General features: G+C 37.1%; 1 pseudogene; it reads right to left on the reverse strand.

Annotated features, from left to right (window-relative positions):
• Window positions 1–303: 303 nt before the first annotated feature.
• On the reverse strand, window positions 304–780 carry LOC149840824 (auxin-responsive protein SAUR68 pseudogene; annotated as a pseudogene).
• Window positions 781–21,589: the final 20,809 nt, after the last annotated feature.

Raw genomic sequence — 21,589 nt, forward strand, 5'->3', positions numbered from 1 at the left:
GCCCACAATGAAAAGAAATGTAGAGTAAAAATCGAGCATTTTGAAATTCTAAAAGCAATGAAAGAAAAGGGGAGGACTTCTTGTCTTTCATGGTAGAAAGCTACAACGACCAATTCGAAGGCCAATCATGATGAAAGCAAATTCCGCCAAGTGAACACCTCAAAAGAAGAAAGTTAAGGGTGAAAAACAAATGATATGTATGCCATTAAACTTTACTAGGGAGTATTGGAGCTCATTTGCTTAGCCACATCATGTTATAAAAGAAAAGATTTTTCTGCAGTAGTTATCTGTTCTTGTTTTCCTCTAAATTACAAGCGTTCTGATGGAAGAAGAAAGCAGAAAGTAAGAGGATCTGTTTGAGTAGTCATTCAGCACTAGCATTTGATTGTGCCTGTGTTCTCTTCTGGTTATGGAAGAAAGTGCTGGGCAAGAGCATGTAATGGAAGAGAGTGCTTGATCCATTTGCTCCGACTCATTTTTGCCAAGCAAAGATAAGATGTAGTCCACAAGAAGCCCCTCACAAGGCAGTGTGAGGGGCCTTTGTCCCATCAGCCCAAATTCCTCCTCTGCCATCTCCAAAAGCTCCCTAAACATTGGCTGATTCAAGTATGCCAAAGGAACCACATACCGTTTCCCATCAAGTGCATAAACCACAAAGTGACCCTTATTGATCAAACTGCTAAAGCTGTCATTTGCCATCTCCACCCTTCTCTTATCCCTCCTTGTAGCAAGACCTTGCCATCTTCTAGCCATCTCAATCAACTTCTTGGGGTTGCCCATTAGTTGGTGCGTGGCAATGACAGAAGTTAGGCCAAAAGATAGGATGGTTAGTTAGGCTGTAGAAGGAGGTAGGGTTGTTTTCTCTATTTGGTAACAGCCCTGCAACAGGTTTGAGTATAAAATCATGAGGGTCATGCAGATTGGTTTATATGAACAACGTAGAAAGGTTTCATCCAGGAGTTCTATGTAGGCGGCTTTCATGTGACACCTTTAAATGAGCTTCTGCTTTTGTTGTCTCCCTTTATTTGGTTACATGAACTTGGGTTTCAACTTTTCACCTTTTCAACTTTATGAAAGGTTGGATGTTTTCTATTAAAAAGTGGAGGAAGCGCCTCTCTCTTTCAGGTTTGGCTTGGCTTGTAAATGTACAAGCTGAAAGCTTGTTATATGCAACGAGCCAAGCCGAGCTGAAGCTCAGCTCGAACTAGCCAGGCTTCTAAGCTCGTTTGAGCTTGGCAAGCTTGTGAGCTATGTCACAAGGACACACCATTTTGGATGCGTGCCCCTGGTGACACGAGCATACATGCCCTGACATGCTGGCACGGACACTGACACATATGGATGTTGTTCTTCATAATTTAATAAAACTTTAATATTTTTCAAATAAAATTATATGTTTACTATTAAAATATCAAAAACAATGTTTTTTATTGATTAAAAAATTAAAATATTCCATGTCCTCGCATCTTATTTCCCTAAAAAAACTTTGAACCTGAATCATGCCTTCGTGTCACGTATCTTTGTGACATAGCTTACGAGCTCTTTTAAACTTATCAGGCTTGTGAGCTCGTATGAGCTCACCAAACTCAATTTAAGCTTAACTCGATGCAAAGCTTTAATACTTTCCAAGCTTTAATAAGTTTTAACTTGTGCAAGTTTCACACTAGGGGCTAGGTTTGAGATAATTTGGGACAAGTTGTATAAATAAATCATAATTTAAAGTTTGGAAATCGAAAAAAACAATACTTTACAGATTTACTGGTTTCACAAGCAGAGCTGATCATAAGAACTTTAGGAGCCGAGCCGAGCCGAGCTAAGCCAAGCCAAGCAACAATTGGTACACTTCATTTTCCAGCCCTATATAACAGTATGGTTAATTATTATTATCTGTTTAAATGTGGCACTTTACGGCAATACATACTCATTCACAAAACTGAGATGCGAGATATTCCACTCAATGAAGTAAAGTACAATGTCCCAACTTATCACAATTTTCTAATTAAGTAGGTGCACCGAAACAACCTCATCAAGAGGCATTCATTGCAGATGGTGTTAGCGCCTTGAAGGGAATGAACCTGGAAAGGTAGCCTTACCCATGATCTGCACGATGCAACTTTTGCCTTTAAAAACGGAACACATATGATATGACTGAGACATGCACTTAAATCTCGACCTTTGTCCTTTAAAAGTTGATTAAGATGTACTTGGATGTTGCCTGAATTGTACTCCTGCAAAGTGTGATACGTGTACTTTCCCCTCCCGCTAAACACACGTTTCCCCGCGCTCCTATGTCATAGACGTCTTTAACCATGCTTCTTTTCAAGTGGCTTGTTATGGGTAGGGGTGGCAATCGGGTCGGGTTGGCGTGTCAGCATACCTCAACCCGAACCCGAACCGTTTATTAAACGGGTCGGCTGTGGCAAACACGAACCCGACCCGTTTAATAAACGGGTAACCCGACACGACCCGCCAACCCATTTAATAAATGGGTTGGGTCGGGTAAACGGGTTTTCAGGTTGGCGGGTCAGGTTGGCGGGTCGGGTTGGCAGGTTGACGGATCGGGTTGGCAGGTAGTCAGGTTGGCGGGTCGGGTTGACGGGTCGGGTTGGCGGGTTGGCAGACGGGTTGGCGGGTCGGGTTGGCGGGTTGACCCACCCGCCTAACCCGTTTATTAAACGGGTCAGCCGGGTTGGCGGGTTGGCATACCCCCAACCCGAACCCGACCTGTTTAATAAACGGGTTACGCGGGTCGACCCGTTTATTAAACGGGTTGGCTTAAGCCCAACCCGAACCCGCCTAAGAGGCGGGTTGGCGGGTCGTGTCAGAAATTGCCACCCCTAGTTATGGGTGCCTGGAATTTTGGTCATGTTTTTATCTCTGACACGATCCAAATGAAAATTTTAATAAGGTTTGTGATGGTAGTTTACATTCTAGTTTTGCAATTTTTACTTTAACAGTTAAGTTTTTGCTCCCTTTCATATATATATATATATATATATATATATATATATATATATATATATATATATATATATATATATATATATATATATATATATATATATATATATATATATAGTAATGATACGGCTACTCCCTCTTATTAGCCGTTGGATTTTTTGAGATGTAATGACTAATAAGAATGCTGATCTCCCACTTTAAATATGCATGGATGCCTTAAATGTCATTCTTTCATCCTTTTTCATGCAATTACCTCAAGGGTACGTTTGGAAGAGAGAAAGATGTAGGAAACCTGATGCAAAACTGAAATTTTGTACGGATTTTCGGAAATGAGAACTTTTTTTATTGAGAGAATTTTGCCCGTGAAAGATATTTCCTACCAAGAGAAAATTTATTTTTACCCTCCCTACCACCTATCTCACCACCACCACTACCACCCACCAATCCCTCCTCATCCTCTCTCTCCTTTTTTCACATTTTCCACTATGTTTTTCTCATGCTAAACAAACGAAAAACTTTCTTTTTTGAAAACTTCTTGTATCAAAAACTCTCATAGGAAAAACTTTTTTCTCCTATGAAAGTTTTTCTCTCTTCCAAAAGTGCCCTAAAGGCACTCATTTTTCTCATCCTTTACTATGCAAATGGCTTAAATGACTCTCTCTCTCATATACGATGGTAGATATTAGCTGAAATGGACATAGATGATGGCTGTGCTCACATACCATATCTTTACCTACCAAGGTTTGGCCCAACTTTGACCTTGCAAAAATGAACGCCACTGCCAGATCTATGCTACACCCAAGTGACTAATGAGACAGGCCTAGGGATGGCAGTGGGACGGGGCGGGGGACAAGGTTTCCACCCCCGCCCCGCCTCAAAATTTTATCCTCCACCCCCGCCCCGCCTCCGCGGCGGGGATGGATTTTATCCTCCACCCCCGCCTCCATCCCCGTTTCATACCCTTCATCCCCGGTCCAAACGGGGCGAGGCGGGGCCCCGCTTTCCCCCGGTCCACTACCATCCCTAGACAGGCCTATCATGATCTTTAACAAACTCAATCCGATGATGATCCATCTCATTTTTAGATACGAGATTAGGGCAAAGGCAACCTGTTCATAAATTAGAGAACGTCCCCTCCTTAGAGGAGGAGGATTCTTTATTTAAGAAGGCATGAGGTCCTCTTTATCTCAGAAATCGAGAGAGAGAGAGAGAGAGAGAGAGAGAGAAGAAGAAGAAGAAGAAGAAGAAGAAGAAGAAGAAGGGCTACAATAGAGAGGGAGAAAAGGCTGCGTGCTCGCCTCCTCTTCTCTATCAATGATTTATTTTTCTTCTTCTTCTTAGTGGTTCAATACACAGCAATAACAAGGTACAAGTCTTTCCTCTTGAGACTTGATAGGTGAGGGATTCAGCCTAAAACGAATCAATATGGGTTGAGAAAAAATCAAGTCTGTGTTTATACACAGATTGGCTATTTTGTCAGACCTTGATTCTTTCAGTCATTTTGAATATCTATCTTTACTAGGTTTTGATTAACCTAAAAAAAAAAGATCTAATTTTTTTTAAGGGCTTTTGCTGTGATTTAATTCTGTTTTAATTAGATTTATTGATTTAAATGTTGACCTGCGTGTTTCTTGGATTGGGCTTATAGATTTTATCAGCATTTTCTTTTTAAAATGGGTTCACGCTGATTGTAGTTCGATCTGTTGATCGATGCTTGTGTTCATAAGACTGATCTTTATTACACACTCAAAATCGATGTACTTGAACATGTTTTTGAGAATCATATATATAAAAACTCCTTTAGGATTTTATATCCAATTTTTTTATTCAAGTATCATTTCCTTAGTTGATATATGTACCCATTCAAGGATTAGAGTTTATGGGTGTTAAACCAAAATTTTTGTTAGAAATAAATAGAACTATAGCCTGCAATTCTTTTTAGAATGGATTTATCGGGCTTCTACCTATTTTGCGATTTTGTGATTTAAATTAAATATGTTATGTTTCAACTGCCCTGTTTGTTTGAGATTTAGTTTAATTAAGCAGTATTCTTCTTAGTTGAATTTTTAAGGCTTGATAGAGGGTTGTTTTTCCTCTGTGTTCATTATGCGTGTTAACAATATTAGAAAAGAAAATCTAATCGGTTTCATAATTCTGAAGATAAGATTGTGACTATGAAACTTAGTGACATAAATATTGTTTGGGTTATTTTCGGAACTAAGCATGATTAGTTTTTAGAAATCATGTGTGTGTGTGTGTGTGCTGACGTTGAATATATGCTGATTTCTACGTATGCTAATCAAGATATATTGAGGCTAGAATAAGCATATAATCTGATTTGTATATCATGACAAACTTATTTTTGTTCTTCACGCGTGTCCTAAAATTTTCATTGTGTGGTCGATTTTAAGATTGAATTGATGAAGCTTAGTGAGGATTTAATAAATCTGGATTTTTTATTAGAATTGAAAACTAACCTAAATATTTATTTAAATCTAAGTGAAAACTTAAGCTATGAAAAATCTGATTGTGTATTTTTACTAAACCTAAGTTTGTCTAATCCAGTTAAATCTGGAGTTTTGAAGAAAAAGGAACTTGAGTTTCCCTAATAGGTGATTTGAGTTGAAATTTAACATGTGAATCTGAACTGATTAGCCGGCATTGAATTCTATAATTCGTGAAGAACTAAAACCCTTATTTTTTACTGTTTAAGCTGCAAATTATGTGTTCAAAATCTGGTTTTGGAAATTGATTAAAAAACTGAATTTATTTAATTCGATTAAGTCTGAGTTTTATTTCAAAATGTTAAAATTGATTTGTTTTGATTATTTAGTTAAATATGAATTTAATTAAAGTAAAAGTTGAATTTGGTCAGTTATAAAAGTTTGGTTTTGGTCATGTTATCAATTGGATTTTTGATTGGCATTATAAATCTGATTTTGTTTACAATGTGCATGCAATTTTAGCCATGAATATGCATCAATGTTATATCTCAAGGGTAAATGCCATGAATACGAATTGGTATTCCTCTAAATATTTGTGATTAATGTTCACATAAATTCTGCAATATCAATTAATTATATTAAACTTTATAGTGGTTATGAATGAACCACTAGTGAGCCTTTGGAGGCCAGATGCTTGTATTGTTTTTAAAATACATGATATAAATCTCAAAGGGTAAGACATTAACTTGAATGAAGTAAAACTTCACACACATATTGCCATCTTTTTGCTCCATAATAGTCTTCACAAATGACTATATTGTCTATCCCCATGATTAAGTATAAATTTACACATGTATGAATGGATTAAAGATTCAAAACGCATGTTCTACCCTTTATCTGAATCAAGAAAACTATCTTCACATGTTTCTATTATTAGAATTTCATAAGTGTCATAGAAATATAATCTAAATTGGCACACCCAAACAATACTACCTAGCTAACCAAAAAATAGAGCAATACATGAAACGTGATAAGATATTTCATTCTTGATCCTTGATATAAAATGAATCGGGATCAAACATAATAAACCCTCTTATGTTACAATACGTGCATCTCCATAATTAAGCCATCTTAGGTTCCAATACATGCATGTGATATATGTGTTTATCAAACAATCTTATTTAATTCATAATTAGCCATAAAAGTTTTCTTAGACAAATTAGAATCTTTTCATGTTGCAACACACACAACATCAAGATTCATATTCTCAAGAATAAAAAAAAGTGACAAGGTTAAAAACATAACACTCAAATCATAAACCACTTCTTAAGAAACATATAAATATCTCATTTTTTTAAAATTTGCATGTAAGCATATGAGAGTCTCATTTATATAAGTGGCTTGATTCCCTTTTTTAGGTATAGACAACAAAGAAAGCAAGCAAAAGAATTAGGGAGCAAAGTGATAGAACAACAAAAGAAAGTAAGCGAGGTAATTGTTGTTTTCTTCTTTCATTCTTTTCTCTTCTAATTCTTTCCTTGCCTAAAAATAGAGCAAAGCGACTAATAGAGTGAGCAAGCAAAGCAAGCGAACGGTAAAGATTAAATTCAATAAGAAGCTGTCATTCCAATGCCTAAGTGAGACAGTATGAGACTTCACCCATACTCTTTCACCAATACAATACCTTTTGAAAATGGTAAACTAGCAAATCAATACCATTTTCAAAAGAAGTAGCTAACTATTACTTACCCTTTTAAAAAAGGTGAGCGCAACAAGAAAGCACTCTTTGTTAACCTAAGGGAGAAATAAAAGATATATCTTAATAGATTGGTCTTTTATTTCTCCCTACCAACAACAATAGTAGCTCATTAACCTTTAAGTTAAGGAACAACAACTCAATCAATAACTCTAACACCATCTGAGTCCATGTAGGGATGAGGGCATTGCTCCCTCTATCTCACCACCTCTGTATGGAGTTAGGTGTTCAGGTTTTCATAATTTAAGGTGAAGAGACTGTAGCTCCACCATGTCATTCAAGAGAAACTTTGGATATTTACATCAATGAACTCTTGAAATCATCATCATATCCTTTAAGAAAAGCCTTAGATATACATATCAAAGGACTCCCGAGATATGAAATAAGGTTCTCTCCTAATAATAAGGGTACTATCTATACACAATAAGATGAGAGCATCCATATATCCATACCCAAAATAATCCTCACATGACATGCATTTATCAAACAAGATACATGCTAAACATAATTATCATAATGAATAAGCATGTTAATCTAATTCACAAACATAGATATGAAACCATGTTTGGATCCAAAAATTTGAATATGGGTCAAGATCCAAACAACAACAAAAAAGATGTATAAACCAAAAAATAATTTAGTAAGAGTTTGAACCACCTCCAGAAAAGTAAAATTTATTAGCATATGAATATGACCCTTTTAAGAACACCATCAACAATAGAATCTTTAAAAATTAATCAAATAAATATAGGTCTGGATCCAAACACATATCTTGACAATTATAAGATGCACCCAATGCATGATTCACTTTCAACTATAATAGTATATAATTACATAAAATCAATTCACGTGGATGTAAGCCATTTATCTCATAAGGATACAAAGCATGATAGCGGATACAAGTATGAATACAAAACCAAGAAAATATGAAATATACTACTAATAGAATCAATCAAAAATTAATAATGATCTTTAAATCAGCATATTATATAATATTCAACTTTCAAGGTTAACAATACAAGTAATCAAAATTAATGTCAAATGGATCTGAAACATAAAAGTGGATATAGATGCAAGAACACGAGAAACATGCTTCATGTAGAAACGACCCAATACATGTGTATTAGGATAAGAAGCTAGATCTAAAATAGAATCATGCATGCACCAATTTTCTACCTTCTAATGATAGAAAACACCATTTTATTCCATCTATACAATGATGGTTTCAAGAGATTAGGAAAATCCCAGTAAATACCTCATATATCTTTCATAGATATGCTTAAATATGCATGATCATGTAACCCCTTGGTCCAAAAAGGCAAAGACTATAACTTTTTGCCAAGAGGACGAAACTAAATATAAGATTAACAATATACCTTACTCCATTCGATTTCCTATGATCGATCAAACATCTCTATACACGGTCATCATGCAGCGCGGTGTCTCTTTTAAATTATTGAAGATTTGGTATTCTTATGCATGATTCAAATGACAACCATTGTAGGAGATCTGAAGGATTTATGTTCTAGTCGGTGGGAACAGGGGCGTAGCTAGGGGGGGCAGGACTGGGCTGTAGCCCAGTCCTACCTTCGGAAACAGTTTAAAAAAAAAAAAATTTAAAGCCCAGTCCTAGCCCAGCCCTGATTCCATATGAAATAGATTTTTATCCATTTTTGTAGCCCATCCCAGTCCTAGCCCAGCCCTGACTACAGCAAATAGTTTGATTTGTCCATATGAAATAGATTTTTATTAATAATTGTAGCCATTTTTTATTTTATCTAAAAAAAAATTTTCCAGGGGCGCTGCCCCCGAACCCCCAACTATCGCACAAATACATTTTTTTTCTACACCCCTGTTTGCCCCCCCCCCCCCTCACATGAATCCTAGCTACGCCCCTGGGTGGGAATGATGCTTGGAGATGCACAATAAGGCACTTTCTTAAAAAGTGACACTTTTTCTACCATGTTTGAGCCTAGGTACAGTAGGGTTGTTCAAAACATTGCTTTTGAGATACAACTGAGTCTCATCTCTCGTGCTATACTAACAACCTCTGGCACTGGGTAGGCTAATCACCACGATACTGGACGACTTCACAATAAGGGATAAAGAAAAAACATATGGGAAATAGAAAAAAGAGAAGGAAGAAGAAGCTCACACAACCTTTAGGGTTTGATAATTTGATTTTTATAGTTAATTTAATTTTATAGTTTTATGATTTAATAGGATTTGAATTAGGGTTTTTTTATTTAATTTTATGATTTATTTTTCTTATAGTTTAGGGTTTTTTGGTTTATTTATGAATTGTTTTCTTGCATTTTAAGGTTTTATGTTTTAATAGGGTTTGATAATTTGATTTTTGTAGTTAATTTGATTTTGGGGTTTGATATTTTTATGATAAACTTTTATAATTAAATATACTATGGCATTGATTAAAGTATTTATATATCAATTCTTATATTTTCTCAAATTACTCAAATTTTAAACATTTTTTAGTTTTTAGATACAATTCTATGCTAAAATCCATAATAATCATGTTAAAACACTCATATGGTTAGGTGGATTGAGTCGTATGATCCAAAACAAAGTTACCTGACTCATTATCCATGTGTGCCCATGGTATTCGTTCAACGGTTCTAATAAACATCGGATATAAGAGACACAACTTTCGTGAACAAGCCACCAAACGTTGGACTGAGTACAATTGTTACTGAAGAAACAAGACATATGTTATATCTGTTTTTTTCTTTTGTTCCATCCAATCTTGGACAAGCAATCAAACAAACCCTAAATAGACAACAAATGGTTATGTGTCAATGAACACTTATTTTCATGTTAGACGTATCTTTTGAAAAAAATAAATATCTTACAAAAACAACACGCAATTTCTAAGAGGTATAACATACGTTAAAACTGATTTCACTGTAATTTCATCCAGTCAGCCTTTCACATTGTGGAAACTTGCCCTGGCATCAGAACCAATGTTGTCAGTATCGGTATCGGCCCTGAATCGTTTGGCCAATGATTCAGCTTTATCGGCGGATACTGATACTCAATTGAATCGTTCTGTATTGGCCACAAAAAAATAGAAAAACATTATGAGTCAATCAAAACGTGACACGTGTTAAAACCATTAAAATAATATTTAAAACTATTAAAATTTTTATTTTTTTAAGTTTTTACATTTATTAAAAAATAGCTGATTCAGGGGTGATGCATATCTATTTCCTATTGATACTTTACGCACCGATACTGACAACATTGATCAGAACTATGTATCCCTTTCAATTCTAGTGGTTTGATTTTCACCACATAACCCTTCCTATTCACCAAGAGGGGGCTTTGCGTGGTTGGTAGGAGTTGTTAATGCACGTCTCTTTGTGGTGGGACGTTGCAGGTTCAAAGCCCAATTGTACATTGAATAATAACTGGTGGGGGTCTGCCTAACCCCATCTTGCCTTAAAAAAAAACATAACCCTTCCTATCAACCCCATACGCTAGGTAACCATGTCTGCCCTTTACTAAGACTAGATAATCGGGCCTACCCATATGGCCAGGAATTATAAAATCAAATGGTAAAAAAGGTCTGAATCAAATACATTTATCAACCACCGAGGTGGTATCTCATGTGGTAAGCGGGGTTCTGTGCCGAACTGAAGGCCCAAGTTCGAATCCCTCTGCCACATGGGGCTTAAAAATATCTGATAGAGGTATGCCTAACGCCAGCTTGCCTTTCAAAAAAAATACATTTATCAAGATTGAAAATAAGAAAATTATTGGAATCATAAACCTATTGAATCCAGACCATAATCGAGATGGGTTGGGTTTTAGGTTAAATATTACACTCCATTAAAAATCATGTACATTGAAGACCCAACTGTTTCATACCCGGACCTGTTAATAACCTATGTAAGTCCATAATTTCCAGTTGTACCTTGCCCGGACCCAAACTTGAATTAAATTGAGTCAGCTTGGATTCTAATTTTTAGATCAGATTTGAAATTGGGTTTGATAAGACCTAACTCAAATCTGACCCGATTATACCCCTAAATTGCTAATAACCAAAGGACTTGACAGTTATCCATGTGAATGACCAGCGCCATTCATAAATGTTTTTCTTTTTATGGCAAGCCACATTTTATGCCTATCAAGGAGGGAGAGATAGTTTGGAGAATGAGATAAAAAGAAGTTTCTTTGGTAATTAAAGAAAATGAGATAAAGGGGCGAGGCAAGAGAGCAGTTATAAATGGTAGTTTTTTTTTAATTATAATGTGACATGCAAGTAAGACTTTTTTTTTACGAAAACATTATGCAAGTCTAGGACAAAGCCTTCAGAATGGGGCATGTGCAGTGTAGAGCTCTACTGAGTGAAAAATACATCGTATAGAAATGTCTGGTATGCATTACTTGATCGGTGACGTGTGGTGGTAGCATGGCATGCGATAGGCATCGGTATCATCATTGGTGAGATGGTGTATGGCGACACAAATGTGTAGCATTGTTTGTTTTAGCAGTGTCAATGGATCAGAAGATATTGCCTTTGCGGATTTAATTAAGGACCTCTCGACTTGAATGAGTTTTTCACGCGTAGCCTTTGGACGCACAAGAATGCATGTGGGTTAGGGCTAATTCTCTCATGCATCACGTTAAGTGGTTTCAACTGAGTATGGTGATTTGGGGCTAGGCAAGTGAATTTCTAGGCGTCCATGAGCAATCTAGGTAGTATTGCTTGATATGATGCAACAACTATCAAGTAGCTGAAAGGTTGAGTGATCTTGAGAATAATCTTTCCATGTCTGTTATAGACCCACAAGGCCTTCTTGAGTGATGCTATCATGAGGTCGCGCTGCAGCCTTGAAGGTGCGGTGTTGCCGTTTGGATTGGTTGATTGTTTGGTTGGGTGTGAGCGTCACCCCTTCCTTGGAACTTGGATGATGACCCCTTTGGTTATTCATTGAGCACGATGATGGTGCACTAAGGAATGATGCGCTTAATCAGCTTTCGCTTAGGCAACTATACACAGGTAGGCACAGCCAATGAAATGATTCGACACATGAAAAAGTGTTGGTGTGCAGCCTTTGGCCATTAGGCTAGCTAGACTGGATAATCTGGCATGTTGTGGGTTTGCAAAAAATTCTATGCTCATGACAATGTAAATGTCCTTATAAAATTTAAGTTACATTCCGTTCACATGACAAGAATGTTAATTAAAACAAATTTTTAAAGCATCCAATTTTATGGTTTTTCTTGGTTATATTGGTTATATGGATCATCCGGGGGGAGATCTAGCTTTAAAAAATAGTAAATGGTCTTAATACACAAATGTATAACTCCTTCCTATCTGGTCGCACAAATTCAACCCCATACGCTGGGTAACCATGTATTTTGCCCTTCACTTATAAGAAAATGAATGCACCATTTAGAACTATCCGCTTACTATTTAATGATAATCCCACTTTTTGGCCAGCTGCATGTGCGTCTCTTCATTCCTTCTTTTTCTCCCCTTTCAAGCACTCTCTATTTTTCTTCACAGTGAGCTTGAGAGAGAGATTTGACCTCTAATGCAATCTGTTTTTCATACAGTAAGCTCTCAGAGAAATTACTTGTTCTTTTTACTGGAGACCATAAATTTTCATATTTTTTTTAGTTTTTTGTCAAATTAACCCTTAATATATGATTTATATGAATTGTTTAGTAGAAAACGTTTTTTGGTTATGTGATTGTAACACACATACAAGTGAGCTTTAAAAATCAACAGCCTCACAATGTACCAAGATTTCATGACTTAAAATCATGTTCTTACTTGAAAAATATTGTCTAAAGCCTGATCATTAGCAGATAGACCAAGTTGAATATGTCTATGGTGTCATATTGAGATGATGCAACTTATGCCCATAATTTTCCGCTAGATAGGAGTAGGTACTCCAAGAGCATCCATGTCAAACTACCAAAACCCAGTGGCACTTCGCTCCCCATGAAAAACAAACTTTGGCATCTTTCATATGAAAACCCCTTCGTATGATTTACCTTTCCAATGTCCCAGTGCCTGCCACATGAAAGGCTTTTCCCCTCACCAAGAAACAAACGTGCCTTAAGGCAACTATTCGTCCATCAACATAGAAATAGGGAAAATAACATTTAAGAGCTTCAAAAGTTTGTAAGTGATTCTTTTTGCCCCTTCAAAGATGAAGGCATTTATAATTATAGCTTAAGGAATAGCCATATTTTTTAATAATAAAGGCTAGAACTGTATAAAAATATTATGTTTGTGACCCACGGAAAATTATGTTCATGTTTGTCACATAAAGCAGTAACAAAATTTTGTAGTAATCTTCTATGTAAGTCTGTCTACTGTCTAAAGCATCAAAATTTAAACCCAGAGTCACTGCTTTCATGTTTACATCATGTATGTATCACATGGCAGCAGTGATCTCCAATGGGATTATGTGAGTCACTTCAGCCCCAAGTTCCCTTTAATCATGATCCAAAAAGCTGGCCCATCCCTACAAACAAACTTCATTACTTGTCTTACACAAATAGATCCATACTCATTTTGGTAAAATATGCTGTCCTTTTTTCCCCTTTTCTTCATTTTCATTTGCATAGCATAAATTCTTTGGTCACTTTCCAGCCACAAAGAGGAATGGAATTTGATTCCAATTCCTCTGAATCCTTAAAGCCAAACAGAAAATAGGAAAACTATTCTACTTCATATTAGGGAAGCGAATATATGGTTCAGACTAGATCAAGATCTGTACCATGTCTGTCCTACATTTGACTAACGGCTAGATTGTCTTCACCATAATCTGGCATGTCTTGGTTCTTCAACCTGGATCGGCCATGGTTCCTCATAGTATGAATGTTCTGTATATAATATATAAGCAGTTCCCAATCTAAATCCACATCCAGCTACCACATATACAGGTGAAACATACAAAGGTTTTATGCTATAAATCAGGTATATTCTACTTGAGGGCATACTAGAATTCGGATATTTAGCACTGATCTAACTTGGATCCTGCCTGTTCATAACCCTACTCAGCATATATCCTGTTCAGATTAATAACAAAGTGTTGATTTACACACATTGGACACTTGAATATTTGTTGAATATAGCATGTTTTCCAAATTCTCAATAGCCTGAAGAAAATCAAGAAAAGGAAGATGAGGTGTATAGATTTTATGTAAGAATCTATGGATTGCACGCATATGCTTAGATAAATGATTGTATAGATCCAAGCAGCTCATGTTGGCCATCAACCTATCAACAAGAACTGAAGATAGAAGGCATTAACATTCTTTGGTTATTTCAAGAAAGATGAAACAGCCCAAGTCAATCATGCTAAATCAGGTTTATGGATAATGGAATTCTCAATGCTCACATATTATGATTTGCAAGATCTCGTGCATTTGTTGCTTTGTGCTAGGTTTAGGGATAGTACTTGGTAATATCTATAATGTAAATCAATTGGGCATTATGTCGAAAATCCAACTAGGTTTGACCAAAATTCGACTAGGTTTGACTTGACTCGGTTCCACCTTTCTCCACCCTATCTATGTTCTGCCCAAGTTAGCTTAGCCCAGTAAGGTTCAATTCCACCAACCTCCCTCGATGAAGTTACACCCTCGGAGGAATTGCCGAAGCCTTCATAATATTTTTGGAGGAAAATTCCCTAGGTTATGTTGAGAATTTTTTGCTTCTATCAACGAGCGTCCAAAGGTAGGATCTTCGCTTGTCAAATGCTCATAAAATGTATAGTGTTTGATATATGCAAATAGACTTATACAATCATTTTCTTTAAGCATTTGTTCCCTTATGTTTTTTCGAAAATATTGATCGGCTACTAACATTTCTTCCAAGAAATATGGATATTTTACATACACTTTACAAGTAAAAATCCTTGTTTCGCAAAAAGGTCTTTTACATAGATAGCCAATAATACTAAGTTAAAATTTATGAAAACCCTAAGGATCGTAGTGACCTATATTTATAAAGCATACAGTTGGCTCCAAGAATAGAGCCAAGATTCAAGGAACCTCTGAGATTCAACCTAAATACTTGAAGTGCATGAAAAAATATGATAGTTGGGGTCCGCTTAAATAGGCAAAGTGCTCAGAAGAGCCAAGAGTGTCAGAGCAACACTGAAAGATCAGATAATCATGCACACCTAAAGTAACATCCTCCTTTACAGGCACAAGCTCTTATGGATCCACCTAGATCTACAAAGTGCTCAGAAAGGCCAAGAGTGTCAGTGCAACACTTGAAAAATAAGATAATTTATACACACCTCTAAAGTGACATCTGCCTTCGCAGGCATAGGCTCGTATATATAGAGCTTTCATTGAATGAGAAGAAATATATAACTGTGTCATAAAACATTGGTTTCTCAATTGGAGTATGCGGGCTATCAGTGCCCTTGAATGCTCATTAGAGGCTTACACAGTAATAAAACACTTACTAAGAAAGAAAAACTCTTTGTTTCTCATTCAGATCTTAGCTTACCTTAGAGAGGGTAGGAGGTACAAACTTTGATGGATATTGTTGTTAATATGTCCCTCGAGTGGTAATGACTCGACATCCTTGATCATCGGAGATACGGGACATGATCTACTACTACAAATGAATCTTAGGTGGATAGTTTTCATATTTCTGCAGAAGGATAGGGTGTATCTTTATTTATGGCATAGGGTGAACTTATCTCTCAATTATTGAATCACCCTCTGTGGAGTCACAGAGCCAGTTTATCATACGGGCTATTAAAACACATAGTATAATAAACTCTTGTATGGTCTCAACTCACTCAAAATTTTTCTGGTGAGTACCCACAATGAGAGTTAAATATTGAAACATAAGTTTAACAGAATCACATTATTGCATAAGTCAAATTCTTTAGATTTATGAAAACTAAATTGTAAATATTAAATGTTATGTTTTTTACTTAGAATTGATAAGATATCTACCAGACGGTCATGAGTCTGACCTTATTATTATAAAATTTTAGGGGAGTAATGAACAAGAGATGGTGCAAAGCAACGACAACATTCATAACCAATAAGACCAACTTAGGATACTTTTTGTACTATTTTGAATCTTTAAGCTTTTTTAAAGTTGTAAAACTAATTTGAAACTCAAATATATATGAATGTGCAAATTTTGTTATAAAACTTTGAATTCACTTTGATCACTGAGAAGTGTTTTTCCTTGTCCTGTGACTCATCGAAATCGTTCAATCTGAAAAGTTATAAAAAACTCATTTTTCACTGTTCAAAAGTTTGAAACAACACGACACTTGGACACTAACAAACATTATTTTTATAATATTTAATAGTTTTCAATAAATTTTTAAATAATAGATAGATTTATATATTAGATATCAAAAATATATTTTTATCACTTGAACAATACCATATTTGTGTTCTAACTTTCAAAAAGAATTATATACTCCTCCCCTGAACGTGTCCTTATCGCATAGCTAAGAAAATGAACTTGGAAGCTTATCTATATTTGTCTAGCTAGTTGATGACCTCCCTTATTTGGCTGATCTTCATTGGCTGTAGAGTAGTTGGAATATTTGGGCTTGAACAGACTGGCAAAGAAAGAAGATGAAACCCATCACCAGAATTTCATATCAAAATATTTGGTATTCATTAATTTACTGTTTGGCTGGGCTCATCTTCTTTGGGAATAGAGTAGGGATGTTTTGGGAAAGAATGATAAAGAAATAAATGACAGCACTACCGGAGCATTTCACGTCAGCTGCAACAACTTTTACACCATTTTATACTCTTCTCCCATTCATCTTTCTAATCATAACGCATGTTATAAACTGCCTATGTTACTGTTTTTTTCCAGCTTGAAGTCATTATTGTTGCCATGGTCTTTGCTACAGTTGGGCTGGTTGGCCCCGCTTATCACTAGAAATGGTTAATGTGATGTGGTCCTGTATATGTTCTTTGATCTTTCCAAGAAGGTAAAATTATCGAAAGATCCATAAATTTTAGTGACGTTTGAGATGGTGGTGAAGTTGGTTTAAGCTTAAATTAATACAGAGAGAGAGAGAGAGATGAAAACTGAAACTATCATTTTCTAATAAAGTTGAGTATCATCAACATGCGATTCTAATTACTTGTACAACTGTTTGCCAGCCTTGAATTGAGACCAAAACATGATTTCTTTGCCATGCCAAAATATGGTTTTGTCAAAATGTAGCGTTGAGGATGAAGTTGCCAAAAATGTTATCTTTTGGATGGTGTTTGTGTTGGACATTATCGATTATGGATCAAACCAACAAGTGTGACCATGTTTGACACCCATTAGTGGGTTACGTTAGTGGCCATGTAATGGGGATAGTGAGTGGAAGTTATGTGAATGTGGAGAAAACCACATTCACGTAACTGCCTAATCTCCCATTACATAAGGGGTTAGGGGCTATGAGGATGATGAGACATTCATAGCATTTACCCTGCCAAATTGAGTTCCGCTTTCGGATACAGCGGAACAGGGTCCTGCTCACCGTCGACCTAAGGCCTGGGCTCATTGTGGGCGTCAACCGGCTGAGGAGAACGCCGAATTTTCTACACGCACTATGGCGAATTCAGGTACGCTTCCTGTCACTGTTTGTTTTACAGGATTCACCAACATTGGGTTATGGGTCCACGTTCATGCATTTTCACTGCGCGTGGCCATGTAGGCCCTTTCGGCGTTTCGCCCCGTTGTCTGAATTCTAGCTTATGCGACAGAATATCACCGTGGGGTGGCATCCTGGAAGACACAAACATCATTGTTTGCGACATAGGATGGAAATCATTTTTTTAGACAGACTATCGTCGTGGGGCAACAACCTTCATCGGCAATTGTCGCCATAGGGGTGACATCTATTTCCCGGCAGCGGTCAGTTCAGGCGAACCTCATTAAAAAAAACGATTGATGTATACCTGTGGTTGTTGGGCTGTAGGGAGGATCTGCTATTGCCGGGATCGTCGCTGGAGTCGTCGCCTGAGATCCCCTACACCATCGGGTTGCAGGGTGGTCGGCATATGTCGAAGGTCTTGCCGGGGTTGAGAACGCCTGATGGCCGGCGTCTGGGGTTTGAAAACCCCCTTCTCGCTGCCTGGCGTTCCATCAAGCTGCCAGTAGAGTCGCCGTCGCCAGGGTGTCTGCGGGCGATTCCAGCCGGTAGCCGGTGCCGGCAATCGCACGCCGCCGTGGGGCAACGTCGTTCACTGGTGGGAGGGCGATGTAGGTCGCCGGAGGATTTTTGGGCATCCGTAAACAGCATCAGGATCAGCCGGAGCTGGGGCTGTCGCTGGATCGGACAATCTCCGTGGGGTGATGTGCTGGCTGGATCGGCCATCGGGTTTTCTATTTTTGTGTTAAAAAGGGTTACCGGATCGGATCCGGCGGGTGACCCGATAGTAGACCCGATCCAAACCCATCTCGGGTGGATCGGGTTTACCGCTTTTTCTTGTATCTGACCTGGACCCATAATGGTTCTGAGTCTGGGTTTGATCCGGAAAGAATCGGGTCTCTCTCTCGAATCGAGTTAGACCCGGGTCCATTTAGGATCAAGTCTGACCCGGATCCATTATTAGTAGGGTTCGATCCAGGTCCGTTTTGGACCGAGTCTACCCAGGTCCATTTCAGACCGGGTCTAACCTGGGTTTTGTTCGAAGCAGATCCGACCCGTATCAAGTATGGGTCGGGTCGGACCCGAATCCCATTTGAATCGGGTTGGATCCATGATTAAGCAGGATCCGAACACTATTAAGACTGAATCAGATCAAGAACCTAATCTGGCCCCTTCCTGAACCGATTCGGAGCCATTTTTGACCGGTTCTTTCCAGTTTTTCACTGATTCCGAGATGTTGAGACCCGGTTTTCATAAATATAAAGAGATACACGGATTTTGGCATACAATTATAAGGTTTTATGAACTTTTGTTCATATTAAGTATCGGTTCATAAGGTTTAGAACCAGTTCAGACCCTTTGATGACCGGTTCAGGACAGTTTTACACCGGTTCAGAGTGTTTTTAGACTGGTTCCTACTTGAGGACCCTGAGTTTTACCCATATGAGTATTCTTTTGTTATTTTTCATGCTTTATAAAGTATTTATTTTAAATAATGCATGACTTATGCATGTTAATTCATGTATTTTGTGTTGATTAAGTTATACATGGTGATTTTAAGCTTGAATTGTAACTAAATTCATGACAATTAGTTTATGTATATTAGTTGAAGCATGAACTTATATTATGTCATGAATATACATGCATTAAAATGTGTGCATGGGCGTGCTCCATAATATGAATAGGATTTTCGGTAAAAGATCTTGATTGACCGATTCTTGTAATCATCAAAGTAATCTGAGTCGTGTTAATTAAGGATTCTTTGGACCGTATTAAGATTTGTAATTATGATTATGTGTGAATTTATGAAACATCGATTCTACCCAAAGGTAGGTCGTTGTGTTTCAAATTTACACAGGGTGTGATAGTAGATGTGTATTCCAGCCATGAAGCATATTTGTACCCAAAGGTACAGTGTTGAATTGCTTCTGGTTACATGATCTGCTAGTTTCACCAACTGAAGTCAATTCCTTGAGAATTGAAGAGACTGAACAACTATGAGCATTGTCGTTTTCACCAAAGTGGAACGATAATGGCTTAACTATGCTTGTCTAAGAAAATATGAAAATAAAGGGTCTCACTTTTACCTTTTCAACACGAGTCTCGTCTGAGCAATAATAGTAATGTCTTTCCGTTTTCGTTCCTTGTTTTATCAGGTTCCTTCCTTATCGATGGTTCTAGTAATATCCTCATTTTAGACGGATCGAATTTTTCTGATTGGAAATAAATTATATTATTCACTTTGGGCTATATGGATTTAGATCTGGCCCTTAGAATTAACGAACCTCCTGCTCTTACAGAGCAGAGTACATCCGATCAGAAGGCTGCCCCTAAGAAGTGAGAGCGCTCGAACAAACTTAGCTTGTTGCTTTTGCAATCTCGAGTGGCTAAGAATATTCGAGGCGTCATTCCTCATTGTAGGACTGTGAAGGAATTTTTGAGAGTCACTGAGGATCAGTTTGTCACTTCTAATAAGGCAAGAGCCAGTACGCTCATGTCCAAATTAGTGTCTACGAAATATATTGGTGACAGTCACATCTGACAACACATTTTAAAAATGAGGAATATTGCGACTCAACTGAATGACATGAAGTTCACCATCTCTGACTCTTTCTTAATCCATCTGATCTTAACCTCGTTACCTACTGAGTATGAACCCTTTAAAATTTCCTACAATACACATAATGCTGAGTAGTCTTTTAATGACCTCTTGACCAAGTGTGTTGAAGAAGAGGAGAGATTGAAGGGTGAGCGGGTGTCAAGTGCACATATGGCCTCTCATAAGGATAAACAAAGGACGAGGCCAATAAAAAGCTCATTTAAAAGGAAGAATCAGAAGAGAGCCACTGGGGAGAGTTCAAACTCGCAAACGAAAGCTAAATCCCAGTTAGGAGGCTCTTCTATGAAGTGTTTCTTCTGCAAAAAGAAGGGGCATAAGAAGGTGGACTGTTTGAAGTACAAGAAGTGGCTCGAAAATAAAGTTATTAAGTCATTCATTTCTCATGAGTGCAATCTAATTCATGTTCCATTGCATAGTTGGTGGATTGATTTTGGTGCCACGGTGCACATTGCTAACTCTTTGCAGGCATTTCTGAACAAAAGGGAACCAACGGAGCATGAAAGAAGCATCTTCTCAGGAAATAAGATGCGTTTGCATGTCAAGAGCGTTGGGACCTGCAGAATTGTGTTGGAGTCAGGATTTATATTGGATTTAGTCGATGCATTTTATGTGCCATCTTATAGTCGGAACCTAATTTCAATTTCAAAACTTGATAAGTTTGATTTTGTATTTAAATTTGAAAAAATTGAACTTATTATTATGAAAAATTCAATGAATATAGGTTTTGCATATATGTGTGATGGTTTGTATAGATTAAAAACCAAATTCCAAATTTGAAAATCTCACTCCATTGAGAACACAATGATTGACAATAAACGTGGCCTAAAGGATGATCAATCTTATTTGCTTTGGCATCGGAGGTTAGGACATATCTCGAAAGAGAGAGTCCAAAGACTCGTGAAAGAGGGAATCTTTGGATCCCTTGATTTTATGAATATAGAGTCATGTGTTGACTGCATAAAGGCTAAGCAGTCTAACACATATAAGAAAGATGCCAAATGAAACAATGAAAAGTTAGAAATAGTGCATACGGATGTTTGTAGCCCTTTTTCACTGTATTATACGGGTGAAAAATATTTTGTTACCTTTATAGATGATTACTCACGGTATATGTATCTCTACTTATTATCTGAAAAATCAGAGGTCTTTCAGGTTTTTAAGGACTTCAAGAAAAAAGTAGAGA

Source organism: Nuphar pumila, chromosome 4 (genome assembly GCF_984573655.1).
Source record: "Nuphar pumila chromosome 4, dmNupPumi1.hap1.1, whole genome shotgun sequence".
In the NCBI taxonomy this organism is placed as follows: domain Eukaryota; kingdom Viridiplantae; phylum Streptophyta; class Magnoliopsida; order Nymphaeales; family Nymphaeaceae; genus Nuphar; species Nuphar pumila.